Source organism: Panthera pardus, unplaced genomic scaffold (assembly GCF_024362965.1).
Source record: "Panthera pardus isolate Hobbes unplaced genomic scaffold, ASM2436296v1 HiC_scaffold_20, whole genome shotgun sequence".
NCBI classification, from domain to species: Eukaryota; Metazoa; Chordata; class Mammalia; order Carnivora; family Felidae; genus Panthera; species Panthera pardus.
In genome coordinates, this window is record NW_026526766.1 from 32,584,071 (window position 1) to 32,601,181 (window position 17,111).

The window sequence follows — 17,111 nt, forward strand, 5'->3', positions numbered from 1 at the left end:
AAGTGCTAAGGGAAGGACTTAGTCTAACAGAATGCAATTTCCTAAATTTATGGTTTGGCAAGCCTGACGCCCGTAGGGTTTTAAATAACTGAAGGGAAACATTCCTACCCATGCCCCACACAATACGCCAAATTCACTGCAAGCAAGGAGCAACAGAGGGAAACCTGAGCATGTGTTCTCCACACAGGTACGTAAAAGATCAGAGGAGATCATCCGCTTTCATAGGTGTTACTAACCCAGCGACTGATAGTGCCTCCAGGAGTACATCCCTGGTATTCATCCACTTTGAAGATGTTGGCAACCATAAGTGCCAGAATCACACCTGACATTTCTGTTGAAAAACATTGAACACACCCATGGGCCCAGAGCCTGTAGGAGTAATGGGGAAATCTAGGAAGTAGAATAGCTGCTTTGCATAAAGAAATATGAAGACAGACCTCTTCATGTTGATGGAAGAAATCCTTTGGGTTTCTGGTGTCTGAAAAATAAGTGTCTAAAGCTCTGGAGATGAGTTCAGAGGGGCAGTCAGTAGAAGGTAGACCAAGGGGCTCATAAGCAATGGCACGTGTTACTTCACAAACTCAAGGGACAGGATGAATATTTTAAATTTCTTGCACTCCTTTAGAGATTGGATGGTGCAGGAACTAAAGAGCTAATTACTGGCCAAAGGACTTTTTAGGAAGGTATTTGGGTAGATTACATTTAGACATGAAGTGCCATTCTCTTGGCTTGGCCTGTCTTCCTGTGAATGGCATCATGGTGGCTCTGAGAATGAAATCACCAAAGAAATATTCCAGAAAGTTCTTTCTCTGGGGATTCTGTTCTTCCTGCAGGACAGAGACTGTAATCTGTTCGTCTTTGCATCACTAGAGCTTCAGGTGGGGCCTGAGCCCATACCCAGAAAAGGCTTAAATGATGAATGAGTGGGGGTGCCTGGGTGGCTCAGTTGGTTAAGTGTCAGTCTTCAGCTCAGGTCATGATCTCACAGTTCATGGGTTTGAGCCCTGCATCGGGCTCTGTGCTGACAACTTGAAGCCTGGAGCCTGCTTCGGATAGTCTGTCTCTGTCTCTGTCTCTCTCTCTTTCTCAAATATAAAATAAATAAATAAATAGAAAATAAATGATGAATGAGTGGACAAGTTACAAGATTTCCCTCCAACCTTGGCTGCTAGAATGGCACAGAGGGACTCAAACCAATACTCCATTAGGAATAGTGTGTGCCCACCTGTGTTTCATATCAGGATTCCTAGCAGGTGAGATTTAGGAGGAGTTAGGAGACCCAGTCAGGCATTGTCACTTATATTGTGATCAAGGTAAGACACGAGGGACAAAGGCATCCCATTTAGAGTGACTCCTCAAATGTTCATTGGATCTTCCAGAGCCTTGTAGTTTGGGTCTTCTCTGAGGTTGATGGTGAAAGGGATAGTCCTTCACATGTAACCATTTGCAGAAGCAGAGCTTTGATTGTGTCCTGCCTGTGAGTCCCAGCATGCTGCCAGAGGGCTGCAGGCAGTCCTTTTCCTGTGAGAGTCTGCTTTGCTTTTGCAGCCAGCTTTGTCTGCTGACTTGACACTTCATCTTGAGACTGCTGGGTTGTCATGCTCCACTCCAGATCTCACACTGCTTCAGAGCCACTTCCTTGAGGGCAGAAAGATCTATAGGGAATAAAAAATGAAACGGGCAATTTTGTCAAGCATTTGCAGTAGCAAAACAGAGAGCTGACAATAGGGGCTTATGTCTGTTGTTCAACAGAATGAATGATCAAGTTGTATGCAATAAAAGGAAATTGTCAGATTTAGGAGAAGTGATAAAATATAGCACCAAACATTACAGGCATTTTCCTTATTTAATATTTATGTTCCTTGCCATTGTTAGGGTTCAGTCTCAAGCAGGAATGAGACCTGCAGTTCCCTATTGTCTATTTTCATGAAGAAGTGAGCACAGTATTTAATTATTTATCAAATAAGTAGAGTTCTGTCAGTTCACCAGTGTGCAAGTATTCAACAGTTCAAGAACATTACCCCCTCCCCCCCACCATTCTGAGTCAGTGTTTTGTGCATATGTTCATATGTGTGTATATATATAAAGCACACACATGCATATAAAAATATATATATTTAGTATGTGTGAATAGATACCTTTGTGTATGTCAGGGGAAAGGAATTGGTGATGTTTACTCCAGCTATGTCTTAACTTTAGCTCAAAGTCATTAGAAATTATAGGTTAACATTTCTGTGCAAGGGGTAGAACACCAGGAGGGGTCTTCTTGTCCTGGTTCTGCTGCTGGCTATGAATCTTAATGCAAGGAACTTAATCACTAGGCATCTAATATTATTTGCTACCTGTAAAATGAGATAATCATATCTAACATCCAAAGACATAACGAATCATGAATTATCACATGTAAAGAGCCCCGGGCAAATAGAAGTTAAGTTCCATATGAGACAAAGTGGTATCATTTAAACAGTAAAATTGTTAGATTATATTCCTTCTTTATCGTCCCTTCTCTCAAAGGAAAGATAGGCGAGGTCTCTCCACTGTACCTCTATGAGAATTTTGGTCCAGGTCATTAAGGGGTTTTTCAGTTGGGATAAGGTTGAATGAGTAAAAGCACTATGTAGAGACAGGACTAAAAAGCCTTAGAGATTTATAGAAAGGATTCAACTGGTAGTCTGTGGTATAGCTGTGGCAAAGAGTTACTCAGATCATCGCCTTTAGGTCCTTGTAATCAAGTGCCTAGAGAAGACAGACTCTAAGTAACCATGAGCATTTTAGTGAAAATAATCTTAATGGAGTTAGTTGGTTGCTTCTAATGCACTGGGGAACTTAAGGAAAGAAAATAATGAGCATGGGAGCTCTTAATTTAATGTCCATGGTAATGACCTGAGTGCTACTAAACTGAAGCTTTAGGAGCCCCTGCATGGTGCCACCATCTGTGACAATGGCTTGGTTCTGATGGGGGATGTGCCCTCAGCCTTGATCCCAGATTAAAGAAGGCCCAGAACAGAGTCATAGCCAGCATTTGACATGAACAAGAAATAAACATTTTGTGTTGTTAGCCACTGAGGTTTTAGAGATTGTTTCTACTAGAGCATGAAAGATAATATAAAGTCTGTTCAATCATATGCTTTTGGAAAATGTTGCCATAGTGCCCAGTGGGCTTGTCCTATAGTAATTGTTCTAAGTGTTGGGGGCTCCTGGGTGCCTCAGTAGGTTAAGCGTCTGACTCTTGGTTTCAACTCAGGTCATGATCTCATGGTTTGTGAGTTCGAGCCCCACATCAGGCTCTGTGCTGGCCATATGGAGCCTGCTTGGGATTTCTGTCTCCCTCTCTCTCTGCCTTTCCCCAACTTGTGCTGTCTCTGTCTCTTTCAAAATAAATAAATAAACTTAAATAATGATAATAATTGTTCCAAGCATTGATTATGTCCTAATGCAGGTCTCTTTGATCATTCATAAAGCTGCTACCATAAACGAGACCCAGTGCACATTGCATGTATTATTTATTTATTTATTTATTTATTTATTTATTTATGACTAGGTTTATTTTGCAAACTATTCTTTTTTTATGAATATAATTTATTGTCAAGTTGGCTTACATACCACACCCAGTGCTCATCCCAACAAGTGCCCTCCTTAATGCCCATCACCCATTTTCCCCTCTCCCCCACCCTGCCATCTACCCTCAGTTTGTTCTCTGTATTTAAGAGTCTCTTGTGGTTTGCCCCCCCCCCATGTAACTATTTTTTTTCCCCATTCCTTTCCTTCATGGCATTCTGTTAAGTTTCTCAAGATCCACATATCAGTGAAAACATATGATAATCTGTCCTTCTTTGACTTATTTCACTCAGCATAATACCTTATAGTTCCATCCATGTTGCTGCAAATGGCATGATTTCATTCTTTCTCATTGCTAAGTAGTATTCCATTGTATATATAAACCACATCTTCTTTATCCACTCATCAATTGATGGACATTTAGGCTCTCTCCATAATTTGGCTATTGTAGAAAGTGCTGCTATAAACATTGGGGTACACATGCCGTTTTGCATCAGCATTCCTGTATCCTTTGGATAAATTCCTAGTAGTACTATTGCTGGGTCATAGGGTAGTTCTATTTTTAATTTTTTGAGGAACATTCACACCGCACTGTTTTCCAAAGTGGCCGCACCAGTTTGCATTCCCACCAACAGTGCAAGAGGGTTCCTGTTTCTCCACATCCTCACCAGCATCTATAGTCTCCTAATTTGTTCATTTTAGCCACTCTGACTGGCATGAGGTGGTATCTCAGTGTGGCCTTCATTTGTATTTCCCAGATGATGAGTGACATTGAGCGTCGTTTCATGTGTCTGTTGGCCATCTGGATGTCTTCTTTGGAAAAGTGTCCATTCGTGTCTTCCGCCCATTTCTTTAATAGATTATTTGTTTTTCAGGTGTGGAGTTTGGAGGTGGAGGTGTGTTCAGGTTTGGAGTTCTTTATAGATTTTGGATACTAGCCCTTTATCCTGTATGTCATTTGCAAATATCTTTTCCCATTCCGTTGGTTGCCTTTTAGTTTTGTTGATTGTTTCCTTTGCAGTGCAGAAGTGTTTTTTTGCTTTTTTTTTTTTTATCTTGATGAGGTCCCAATAGTTCATTTTTGCTTGTAATTCCCTTGCCTTTGGAGATGTGTCGAGTAAGAAATTGCTGTGGCTGAGGTCAAAGAGGTTGCTACCTGCTTTCTCATGTAGGGTTTTGATGGTTTCCTGTCTCCCATTCAGGTCTTCCATACATTTTGAGTTTATTTTTGTGTAGGGTGTAAGAAAATGGTCTAGTTTCATTCTTCTGCATGTTGCTGTCCAGTTCTCCTGGACACCATTTGCTAAAGAGACTTGTCTTTTTTTCCATTGGATGCTCTCTCCTCCTTTGTCAAAGATTAGTTGGCCATACATTTATGGGTCCAATTCTGGGTTCTCTATTCCATTGGTCTATGTGTCTGTTTTTGTGCCAATACCATATTGTCTTGATGATTACAGCTTTGTAGTAGAGGCTAACGTCTGGGATTGTGATGCCTCCCACTTTGGTTTTCTTCTTCAATATTACTTTGCCTATTCAGGGTCTTTTGTGGTTCCATATAAATTTTAGGGTTGTTTGTTCTAGGTTTGGGAAGAATGCTGGTGCAATTTTGATTGGGATTGCATTGACTGTGTAGATTGCTTTGGGTAATATTGACCTTTTAACAATACTTATTCTTCCAGTTCATGAGCATGGAATGTTTTTCCATTTATTTGTGTCTTCTTAAATTTCCTTCATAAACTTTCTATAGTTTTCAGCATATAGATCTTTTACATCTTTGGTTAGGTTTATTCCTAGGTATTTTATGGTTCTTGGTGCAATTGTAAATGGGATCAGTTTCTTTATATCTCTTTCTGTTGCTTCATTATTGGTGTATAAAAATGCAACCAATTTCTGTGCATTGATTTTGTACCCTGTGACTTTGCTGAATTCATGTATCAGTTCTAGCAGTCTTTTGGTAGAGTCTTTTGGGTTTTCCATGTAGAGTATCACACTGTATGTATTTTAAATAACTCTTCCACTTACAAGCTGTGTGATCTTGGTGAAGTTTCTGAACTGCTCTGTACCTCAGTTTCTTCTTCTGTAAAGTGGAAATATTTGTGTTACCTATTTCATGGAGTTTAGAGGATTAAGTGAATAGTTTGTATAACATCCTGAAAGCAATGTCTGACATGTAGTAAATATTTATTAAATTTGTCTGTAAATATGTTCCAGGCCCTGAGAAGTTACTTATAAGGGGTTACACATAAAGGCTTATAAACATGAACAAGGACATATTAGTTCCAGTGTTCTTGAGTTCTTAGAGCTCATAGGTCTAAGTAGAGAGATATGTTAAAAAATGATTATGAAGACGTGTGGTGCTGCAAGAATATCTATCAGGCAGACTAAGTTAATTTGTGGGGTCAAGAATGGATTCTCTTGAAGGAATGACATTTCAGAGCTTAAAGGTGGGTAGGTATAGCCAAGATGAAGGTAGTGATGGGAGGGGAAGAGGGGAGGGAGTTATGTAGGTAAAGGGAGTGGTACATTCAAGGACCCTGAAGGGGGTAGCAGCTAGGCACATCAGGGAACTGAAAGAAGCCGGTGGGATGGGAGCCAAGTAGAATGATGCAGGAACCCTGGAGCAGTGTGGCAGAGGAGAGCAGCATGGCCTACACGGGCATCCTGGCCGTGGTTGTGTGACCATGGGCAAATGCTCATCCTCTTCAGGCCTTAGTTTCTTCATTTCTAAGGTAAATTATCCTTTCAGTTCCAAAATTAATATTCTAGGATCTGTCTTCCCTTTTCCTTTCCTAGTTTCAAAGAGCCAATGAGTTGTTTCCAACAAACTCTAATTGTTTAGAGAGAACTAAGGAACAAATGAAAGGAAGGGAGAAATAGATTCTTTCTAGTCTGATGCTTAACCTGACTTTTATGCTGTAAGATATGGAGTCATGATGGCTGACCCTTGGGCAGCTCTGGGTCCTTGGATGACATTTAATCTTGCTTGAGGATGGCATCATGTTGAAAGCTCCTGCTAGATGCAGAAAGGCAGGCGTTAGGGTGATGGTCCCATGCCCCTCCTCTGCTCACAGGAGTGTGGACTTTTAAAAACTTTTTTCCTGTTGTTGTGTTTTTCTTCTCAGACTATATGGTGAGATAATTTTAGCATTTATAGAAAACGTTGCTCCCCACTGAGTTTCTACGTTAACCCCTCCTGAGGTGAATGGAGCATGCAGCGGAAGAATTTCGTGTTTTCCTTTTTCTTTCTTTTATTATTTTTCATTAAAAATATTCATCTCTAGTATATTTGAATACCACATCAAGCAGGAAAGTTTTAAAAATTGGTAGATATTTCTATATTTTGAAACTCCACCAGCCCTAATTGTGGATTTCAGAGTTAGGCCACTCAGGATTTTGGTCTTGGGTCCTCTTATGTACAGTGATTCGTGCAACAGCAGTATCAGAACAGAATTACTCTGCTGAGTAAATATGCCTTCTACCACAGAGGGAAATAATTATCCACATTTTGTGCTGTGTTTCCCAATGGATTCTTTATAGAAGAGTGAGGCTGGGGGAGATCGTGGAGCCAGGAGAGTCCACTTTGGGATAGGCTCCTCTAAGAGGGATATTCACACCCTTCCTTCAGTTCTAGTGCCCCCGCCCCATCTGCCACACTGTCCTTGGGAAGTAAGCACTGTACTGGACACCACCCTGTTTAGTCCTTTCTTCTGTCTGAGCTGCTATCAGTGTGCTCTCTGCCTTGGGTAACTGTAGGTGCCACCAGAAGACCCCTGCAATCATGGGCTGCAGGATCATCTTGCAAGAACCTTCAAACTGGTATACACCCCCTGAGTACCTTCATAAGGACAGGCCCATGGGTAATTCATACTTTTCCCTAAAGTTTGTCTGCCCGAGAGCAGGCCTGAAGTCTATAGGGTCTTCTGGCCTCCTGCCCTTCAGTCAGTCTCCCATTTGACTCTCCCTCATTTCTAATCTTATGGTGGGACACGGCTCCTGCCCCAAGTTGAAAGACCTCTGGCATGCTAAACAGAGGTAGGGTGCAAAATACTGGTCTTAATAAAGTTGCAAACTGAAAGTAATGACAGGGTAACATGTATTTATTTGCCACTCACATGGCTCCTTTACTTTTGACAAAACTGAAGGAGCTCCCAAAGGATATCAGCCATTAGATAGTGCTGGATGGGGGCTGGTATGCATTTGGGCATCTGACTTGGAAGGAGTTCAAAAGAATTGAGAGATATTGCTGCAACAGAACTCTTATATTTCTACCCACTTACTGATGTGAGTGCTTTTTTTTTTTAAAAGAAAAATACAATTTAAGTGACACTTGAAACTTGTCTCACTCCATCAGTGTGCAAAATAAACCCATATTTATATAAGCTAATTTAAAAGAATCTTCATTTGTTTATCTGGTTAATAGATACATTTCTCCCGGGGCTCCTGGGTGACTCAGTCATTTAAGCATCCTACTTTAGCTCAGGTCGTGATCTCACAGTTTGTGAGTTCGAGCCCTGCGTCGGGCTCTGTGCTGACAGCCTGCTTCCAGTTCTGTGTCTCCCTGCCTCTCTGCCCCTCTACTGTTCACGCTCTGTCTCTCTCTGTCTCAAAAATAAATAAACGTTTAAAAAAATTAAAAAAAAATTTAGAGCCTTGTCATAGGAAAATTAAAAACTGAAACTTCAATTAATATGCATGTTTTTGTTATGCAGAGGATTATGATAGTGGTCAATAAAAGGGCTTTGAGCATAAAAGTATCTTCAGATAAAATTCTGTGGAGGAAGTAGAATATAGATAATATAAGTTTAAAAAGAAGAAGGAATGCTATAACATCTGTGAAAGAAGCGCCTGTTCTTTCATGATTTTTAAATGGATGGGAGGGGTAGAGATGTGTTTTTTTTTCTAAACATCAATATTTAATACAGAAGAATTATAACTTTAAAAAAAATTAATGTTTATTTATTAAAAATTTTTTTAAATCTTTTATTTATTTTTGAGAGACAGAGAGAGACAGAGCATGAATCGGGGAGGGGTAGAGAGAGTGGGAGGCACAGAATCTGAAGCAGGCTCCAGGCTCCGAGCTGTCAGCACAGAGCCTGACATGGGGCTCGAACTCACGAAACATGAGATCATGACCTGAGATGAAGTCGAACCCTTAACTGACTGAGCCACCCAAGTGCCCACACTGCTTATTTATTTTTGAGAGAGACAGAGACAGAGTGTGAGTGGGTTAGGGGCAGAGAGAGAGGGAGACAGAATCCGAAGCAGGCTCCAGGCTCTGAGATGCCAGCACAGAGCCTGACGTGGGGCTTGAACTCACGAACTGAGAGATCATTACCTGAGGCAGAGTCAGATGCTTAACCAACTGAGCCACCCAGGTGCCCCAGAGGAATTATAACTTTTATAATTACTTAAAGTTATGAGAAATTTTATATGTCTACTTAAAACTGTGCGAAGGAGCATATAGATTTTCAAAATTCTATCTGTTTTTGGTTTGTGAAGGAGGCTGGTTTGGGATGCTACGGTGGTTTCCAGCTCTGGCTTGGGAGTGTATGAACAATACAGATATCTGAGCCCCTGTTCAGACTATGAATCAGAAATTCTAATTGGGGGCTGGGGTGGGACCTTATGTTTCACACAAGTCCCTGATTCTCAGTGGATCTCAGTACTAGTGTTTGGCTCTCTCGTGTACACTTGCTTGCTTTCCTCCTGGGAGGGACTCCTGAAGCAGGAGGTGACAGACCACTGCACAGGTGGTGCGGTGCCAGACACTCAGGTGGGAAGAAACCAAAAGTCAGAAGTTCCTGGGGTGTCCACCATGGAATGGGGAGCTGCAACAAAGGCCATTTTGTCCATTCACTTTAGGGGAGGTTCATTATCCATAAATGATCGCTGCATAGCTCATCCTAAGTGGCATTTTTGAGCTCCTCTTTGAGAACTTTCAGTTCCTTATTGCAATGTTTTAGCCTTATTAGGATTAATATTGACCCAAGATCTACCCAGGATCAGTCAAAAACCATTGATTTAGAAACTTTTTGAGTTTCAAAATCTGAGTCCATCGAATAATGAAAAGTAGTCAGTGATTCCTAGCCATCCTCCTAGATCTTTTGATCATAAAAAATTCCCTCAAGATATGAAATGTGGCTATTATTAGGCAGTATGAAATAGTCTGAAGGGTTTGACTTAATGGACTAAATTTGCTACACATTGCCATGGGTGCATTGTCTTTCTCTATTTTTTCTTTTATGTGAGAAATTTGTTGCCGTTTCCTGTGTCTCGACAAGATAAATGAACTAATTTAAAATATTTTCCACGCCTCATCTGTCCACTCCACAAGCTGTTGATGGGCTCGGATTGGGTGCCTGCATGCCAGCCATCCTCAGCCGGGAGTATTGTTACTATGAAGAAAGAATGTCGTTTCCATAGCAGCTTGGACCTCCTTTGCAAGTGTGCTTACACATTCTTGCAGGATTGGGTGAGAAAGTCGATATTTGGTCGAGCTTTCTAAAGCACATTTGCTTGACTTAAATGAAGTTATTACATTTCTTTTTTTTTTTTGTTTTTAATTGAAGAGGTGGGAGAAAATTTTCAAGAACCAATGAAGGGGAAAAGTTGAATGAGTTAAAAACCAAAACAGAAAGGAAGAAGAAAAATATTGGAGTTATTAAAATCTAGAATTATAAAAACTACAATTGGAAAAAGTTACTATTTGTCTTCAAAATAACGTTTCTAATTTACATATATTACGGGTTGGGTAATTTAAAAAATATCATGGAATTTCCGCATGTATATTATTTTTTACAGTCACTCGAATTCACCATAGATTCCTTCATTGCACATTTCAAGGAAAGATTATGTTCAGAACATTGCAGTGGCACACAGCTGTCAGGCACTCTCATCCTCTTTTGCATCAGCATTGAGTTCTTCACTGTATTTACTTACTGGTAGGCAGAGCAAAGAAGTGATAAGTTGGAGACCATTTTTACTGTTTCTGAGATAGTACAGACAGATTCCTTTTGGATTTTCTGAACTTTTTTTCCACTTAATAATACATTTTAATGGGTCTTTGGGGGAAGTCATAACTTTACTACACTGCTTATCACACCGGCTGCTCACATGACAATACTCTTGTGAGGTATAATATTAAAATCATCTCTGGCTAAAAGTAGATTTTGGCTTTTAGCCTAACACTGAGCAAATAACCTTTCCAGTCTAAGTTAAATGTTCCCATAAGCTCCTTAAAACCAAATTTTCCTTGTTAAAAAAAAAGTTACTGAATATAATTCCCAAAGGGTAGGGTATGGAAGCTATTTAAATTAGACTTAAAAAAAAATCCTTCCTGTATTTTGCTGGCTTGGCCTTTCTTTTGCTAATATTTGGTTGGTACTTCTTTGCTAGGTTTGATGTGAGAGGTCAGAATTCTCCCCAGGAAGGTTGATGGTCCATCAGATGGGTTCACTTCCTTAGTTTGAACCGTGGCTTAAAGCAGGATGCTGAAGTCTGCCACCGAGTGATGGTGCCTTCCCTGGGAGTCGTTGCAGAATCTGTCTCAAGCCTCATCTTGTACTTGACTGTGACCCTGTTACTGCCCAGAGCTCTAAACCTCCAGCTCCCTCATAACAGAAGGCCAGGCTTTCTGTGGTTTCCCCAGTAGGTCAGCTTTAAGGTAGATGAAAATTTGATAAATGCACTTATAACCTCTTTGGAGCTTTCTGTGGGAACTTTGACAAGTACATTCTTTCTCCTAAATATTTTAACACACAGCCTTTAAAATGACATTTACCTCTTCTAGGACCATTTCTGACAGTGGCATGTGGTAGTTTTATTTTTATTTTATTTGAAAACATCATTTGGGGTTTTATAGAAAAAGAATAAAATATTTATCTCCACAGCTTGTTATCAGCAGGGAGGATAGGCATTCTTGGATGGATGGAAGGTTTATTGGTGGAAAGAGTTAAGAAGCTATTTTGTGATAAAGGATTTCTTTGCATTTTTTCCTGTAGTCAAGTAAATTGCTTGTGGGTTCTTGCTAAAAAAAAAAATAATAATAATCCCTCTGGTGCTGCTTTTAATTTGATCAGGCTTAAAATGTTTTCAGAAGGGTTAAGCTTCCTTTGCATTAGTGTCTGGTGTGATCAAATAAAGGGATGGCTTTGGAATGGACTAGATTTTTTTATGATGCTGTTTAACGTTTTTACAGAAGGTGCAGTGTAGTGGGCCATTCAAAACAACAGCACCATTTTTACATGACTTTGGGGTGTGTGGTGTATCCCCTTTCCACCGATAGATTTGACTCATGTAAGAATTTGTTTCCTGTGATGTATATCTAATGTAACTCCAATGTCATTTAGAGGTAGTAGGCATAGCAACCCACTGACATGATTTCTCATGTATGGCTACTGATAACTAAACTTTACCTGCAAGGGGAAGAATTAATTGTATATCCTGTTCTTCTTCATTAGGTAAAAATTAGCAAGATAATATATAATCCCGGTAGGGCATAGAACCATTTTATGAACAGGTGAGCCAAGTTGTGAAAAGACCATCGAAAAGCCTAAAACTTGGTGGAAAAACCAAAAGCCTCCACTGCTTGGGGGCTCTGTTTTTAATCTGATTCTCTGCTGAGTTCATGAATATTTCAAGTGGACCTGAACAGGTGACTCTTTGTTCCCTGGGAAGAAGATGGTTTTCAGTGGAAACTTATAGTCTGTCATTTTCATGGGAATGGCTTTAACCTAATACAGAGTGGAGGTCTGAATCCACCTGAGAGAAATAGGAAAATACTGTGTGACATTTTGCCAAACTTTTCACAAGTCTAGTAGTAGAATAGACTATTTTTCCACCCTAATAATGTAGATGTTGTTTTGTTTTGTTTAACTGAGAAACTTGAAATCGTTGATAGAGTTTTTCCCTTCTAGAAGAAAGTAGAAATAGATGCTGTCTGTACTATAACACAAGTCTGTGAGCCCAAATATCTAGCTTCTTATATTTTGATAAGTGATAGATGCACATAGGTAGATACATGCTTTTAGTGACCCTGCTTTAAAAATTAGTTTACTAAACGTGGCTATAGCAGAAAAAAATGTAAATACTTCAGTGTTCTGGATGCAGACCCTGAATCTGGTAAGGAAATTTCTCCCCACTCCTCCTGGTTCATAAAAATAAATCTGAAAAACGTACACTGGTGATAAAGAGTTAAACTGTAGTCATCACACTTGCCATCAAAATGGGAAGATAGGATTGAAGAATGAACATACCGGCTCACAGCTGGGAAGATTTTGGCAGGAAAAAATCACATGACATTGAGTGAGGCCAGGTCCATCAAGGAGACTTGCTACAGATTAGTTTGAGAAGAGTTGTTGATGCTTGTCTTACCATTGGGCTCTGCACAGGTTCGGCAAATGCTGCTACACTCTTTGTGAAGATTTGTTTAAAAATCACACATTTTTGTCCCTTGGTGGTACACTCCCCTGATAAACAGTGCAACTTGATTTTCTGCCCCATTTGTGTTGTATACCCAAGCACTGGTGCCTTTTGCTTTGGCACCCTGAAGAGAACTGACGTATTATCACATTCTATTTCTTTTTCCCCCCTCATCTTTTAAAGAAAATAGTAACAATGGCCGTGTTTGTAACCTTTTATGTTTAGAGGGCACTTCTGTACCCATTAATTCCTACAGTGATTCTGCCAAGTATAGCTGGAGAAACTGAGGCGCAGGCACAGGGGTGCTTGCCCAGGAGTGCTCCTCCTTAGTGGAAAAGCTGGAACTCATACTCTAGGCTCTACCAGTGCCTCTAGTCTGGCAGGTAGGGGTAAGTGGTGTGAATTAGTCTGAAAATTGCTGAAATACCAGTAAGCATTATGAGCCCCAACCCTTACTTTATTACAAAAAAAATCTCGAGGCCTTGAACTCTTCTATTCCCTCAGTTGCATTAATCTTACCAGGGCCAGTGAAGAGGATTCCAAACAAAAAGGTTTTTTCTTTTTAATTTACCATTTAAAAGTACTACTTTGGCCTTGAAGTTGTAGGACTAAAACATATGTGTACATACACTTAGACCAAAGCCGTTTATACTTGAAGCCAAGCCGTTAACTACCTTGAAGCTTGATGGACTCTTGTTGAATGGAGAGAGCGAAGGGACTCTCTTTCTACACAAGCATACACATGACAGAAATAGAAGTGTGTGCATTCCAGGATAAACTGGATTGTCTTCATCTTTTAAAAAAGTAATGTGAATGATAGAAGACCACACTTCAGTTTTATGATTGCCAACGAGCCATAGTATAAGCAGTAAATGTCTCTTAACGTATGAACACGTTCTTTCACACATCTGCTTGGGTAATTCACTGTTCTGTTTGGAAGGATCTCACAGAAATGGAATTTTTAAATATTGAGAAATCCATTAAGAAATAGAGGGAGAATGAAAAGCTTATTATAAGAGCCATGCCAAGGATAATTAAGATGTGGCCTAGCATCCAAAAAATACTTACTTTTAATTGAAATGAACTTTTAAAAGAAGTTAATGTTCCCACCCTTTGGCTGAAGAATTCATTGCTGGGTTGGTCTAACATCAGTTTGAAGTTGATCAGCCAATTTTTCACAAAAGAAAAATGTTGTATACAATGTAGATAAGGCATTATCATTTTCATGAAGAAAATCAGCAATTTTGGAATTGACTTACTCCTCTGTTGCAGCTGTACACCTTTTTGTGACCTGTTCATGGCTAGTTGCAAAGACAGGGAAACAGAGGGTAGTACATGGTGCCTTTGGTTCACTGGGGGAGTAAGTTGGCTACTTCTGATCCTGAAATGATAGGAGAGGAAAAAATAGGTCTAAAGATATCATGGTTTATGCCCTATCCTTTTTTTTTTTTATATTATTGTAAAAACAATAAAGCAACAACCTTAGAGGAGAAAAAGAAAACCCAGAATTCCACTAACCTAAACATGATGTTCTTCATTGAAGTCTCTGTTCATTTGTGTGCATGGTTGTAATCACGGTGTCCGTAGTGACTGTGGACATTTTTAATAGTTCTGTGTCAGGAGTTCTTAACTCTTCTGTTCCATGGACTCCTTTGGCAGTATTTTTAGTAAAGCCTATGGATCTCTTTTCAGAAAAATGTTTTTAAGTTTTTAAAATAAAATATACAGGATTACATAGGAGACAATTATATTTAAATGCACTTATTAAAATAGTTTTAAAATTAGCTTGTGATATGGTAACACATGCTTTACTACCAAAGCATTAAATAACAAGATGTGACAAAGCCATCGTTACCTAATTTCTGAGTAATTGTGAGTATAAATATTTTGAAATTGTGGATCTGAAGGTGGAGGGGAGGGCAGGACAGGTGGGGAATTTCATGCCTGATGATCTCTATTACCTGGGTGAAGGAAGAGGCTCAGGGTTTCTAGAATGTGAGGAGTTGGGCTAGTGTTGGAGAGTGTTAAGGTTTTGGAACAGATGGGGCAGCATTGCTTAGTTCTTATTGTGTCTTAGGTACTGTACAAAACTTTTTATGTATGTCATTTCTTTTAACACTGAGAACACTCTCATGAGGGATAGTTGTTACTGTCATCTTTACTTGACCGATGTGGTAACTAAGCTTGGAGAAATTACCCACGAATAGATCATTCACTATTCTTCAAAGGAAGTCTACCTAAATAATCCAGAAGTAATATCCCTGATTGGTAATGCAAATTCAGGGCCTCATTGGGGACAGCATTAGGATTCAGTCCTAAACCTTTGACGAGAGCCTGTTTTACTGCCTTTTGTCCACTTCTGAAACTGAGAAAGATAATTTGTCTTATCTAGAAGATAAATCCTCAAGCTCACTGGTGATTTTTCTCCTGAAGCTACTGTTGTAGAAACCTGAACAGGAAAGGCAGTAGGATGGAGGCCGCAGAAGATAGGATAGGCTCTGGATTGTTCACACCTTCAGTCAGCTCTTTGCAGGACCACAGTCGTCTCTACTGGAGAGGTTCTTCCTCTGAAAAGTCACATGGGACATATCTGCACCGCATTAACTTTATAGCTTTTCATCGCTGCTTCCTCAGGGTTGTTTGGGCATACGTTGCCAGGGCATTATAATGTAAGCGTAAATTTTCTCGATGTGGTCTAAGGCTGGCATAATCGAAGGACAAGAGGCAAAGGGTTTGGGGCAGGCCACAGACCAAGTACTTCATAAGTGACAGTCTCTAATAAGGGTCAGATGTATGCAGGGGTCTTGGGACAGCTCTGGTGCTCAAAGCAGGAAGCATGTCCCAGGACAGCAGCTTGTAGAGCCTTCAGCGAAAACTGATGAGGCTTCTGGATGTTTCCTTTTCCCAACCACCTGAATAAGAACCATTCACTGAGATAAACATATGCAGTAGGAGTGTATATAATTGTTCATTTAAACTGCTAAAAAACGCGTGTGGGAAGTTGGATATGAGAGAGGTGCTTAGAACCTGACTCACACAACCTAGTTCCCTCATTGCAGACTGACGAATGGGAAATGTTTTTACTCTTCCAACCCAGATTTCACCAATGAATGCAATAAATTTACAGAAAACAGAGATTTAAGAAACTTCAATAAATCTACAGAAAACAGAGATTTAAGAAACTATACGCACCTCTCTAAAAAAAAAAAAAAAACATTGAACAAAACAATACTGCAGTCTTTCATGGGATTGGATGTTTGCACTGTCTCAAAACAAATACTGCTACGGTCTCTGTCTTTGATTTATTTATTTTTTGGTCAAATATCTTTAGAACGTCAGGCTCAAGGCCAGAAATAAATAGAAAATGTTTTATGGTCCTTGATTTGATAATGCCAATAGCAAATCATATCTGATATTCATAATAAATAAAGTTTCTTTGGCCAGGGGCAGAGGGTGGGGCTGCCCTTGGAGCAGCGGAAAGCTTTGTAAGCCAGCCTTCCAAAGTTGTGTGAAACAGGAAAATTGTTTCTTTTTAAATTTAACACTGAGAATTAAATGATTAAAATATTATCATTTCCAACCTTAATTCAGAGAGATCTAAAGAAAATGAGTTTAGAAATCCTCCTAAGTTACAAGTAATTTACAAATCTGGGTTGTTTTTTATTAAATGGGTGGAGAGCACCCTCAGTAACTTTAGCAGGGCTTACTTGTACCAAAAAGAATAGAGGGTTTTAAAAAAAAATTAAGTAAATAATTCAGTAATTTTGAGTTCAATTAAATGCTTTATTCAAGGGGAGTAAGAATTCCTGTTTGATCTCTTGTAAACAGTAATTTCAAATAATGAAATTTCCTCTAGGAAACAGGTGCTCTTTAATATTAACATAAAAAGAAATAAAAATGCAAATACAAAAGTACTTAGAGAATGTTTATTTTGTGATTTAGGAGGCTTGCTTTTCCCTCCCATCGGCTGAAAGATGTTTAGTGACACTTAATAAGTACTCGGAATAAGATTTGTTCTAAAGCTCTCTGTATGCTGTAATTGTATGCCCCCTTTGCCCTTTAAATTTGAAATAAACTTGAAATGAAGGGTGGAATCCAAACAGGCTGTTAGAGAAGTAGAAATGATAAGTGAT

General features: G+C 39.5%; 1 protein-coding gene and 1 long non-coding RNA gene across 17 annotated transcripts in view; one reads left to right on the forward strand and one right to left on the reverse strand.

The window, feature by feature from the left end:
* The window catches only part of KDM4C (lysine demethylase 4C), a 437,058-nt gene that overhangs the window by 343,408 nt on the left and 76,539 nt on the right, over positions 1–17,111 (forward strand). The gene's annotated exons all lie outside the window — the stretch shown is intronic.
* On the reverse strand, positions 1,284–14,446 carry LOC109260122 (uncharacterized). The gene is made up of 2 exons (XR_002076880.2): positions 14,238–14,446; positions 1,284–1,655 (listed from the first exon to the last, which is right to left on the reverse strand). It is a non-coding gene; the product is annotated as an uncharacterized LOC109260122 (long non-coding RNA).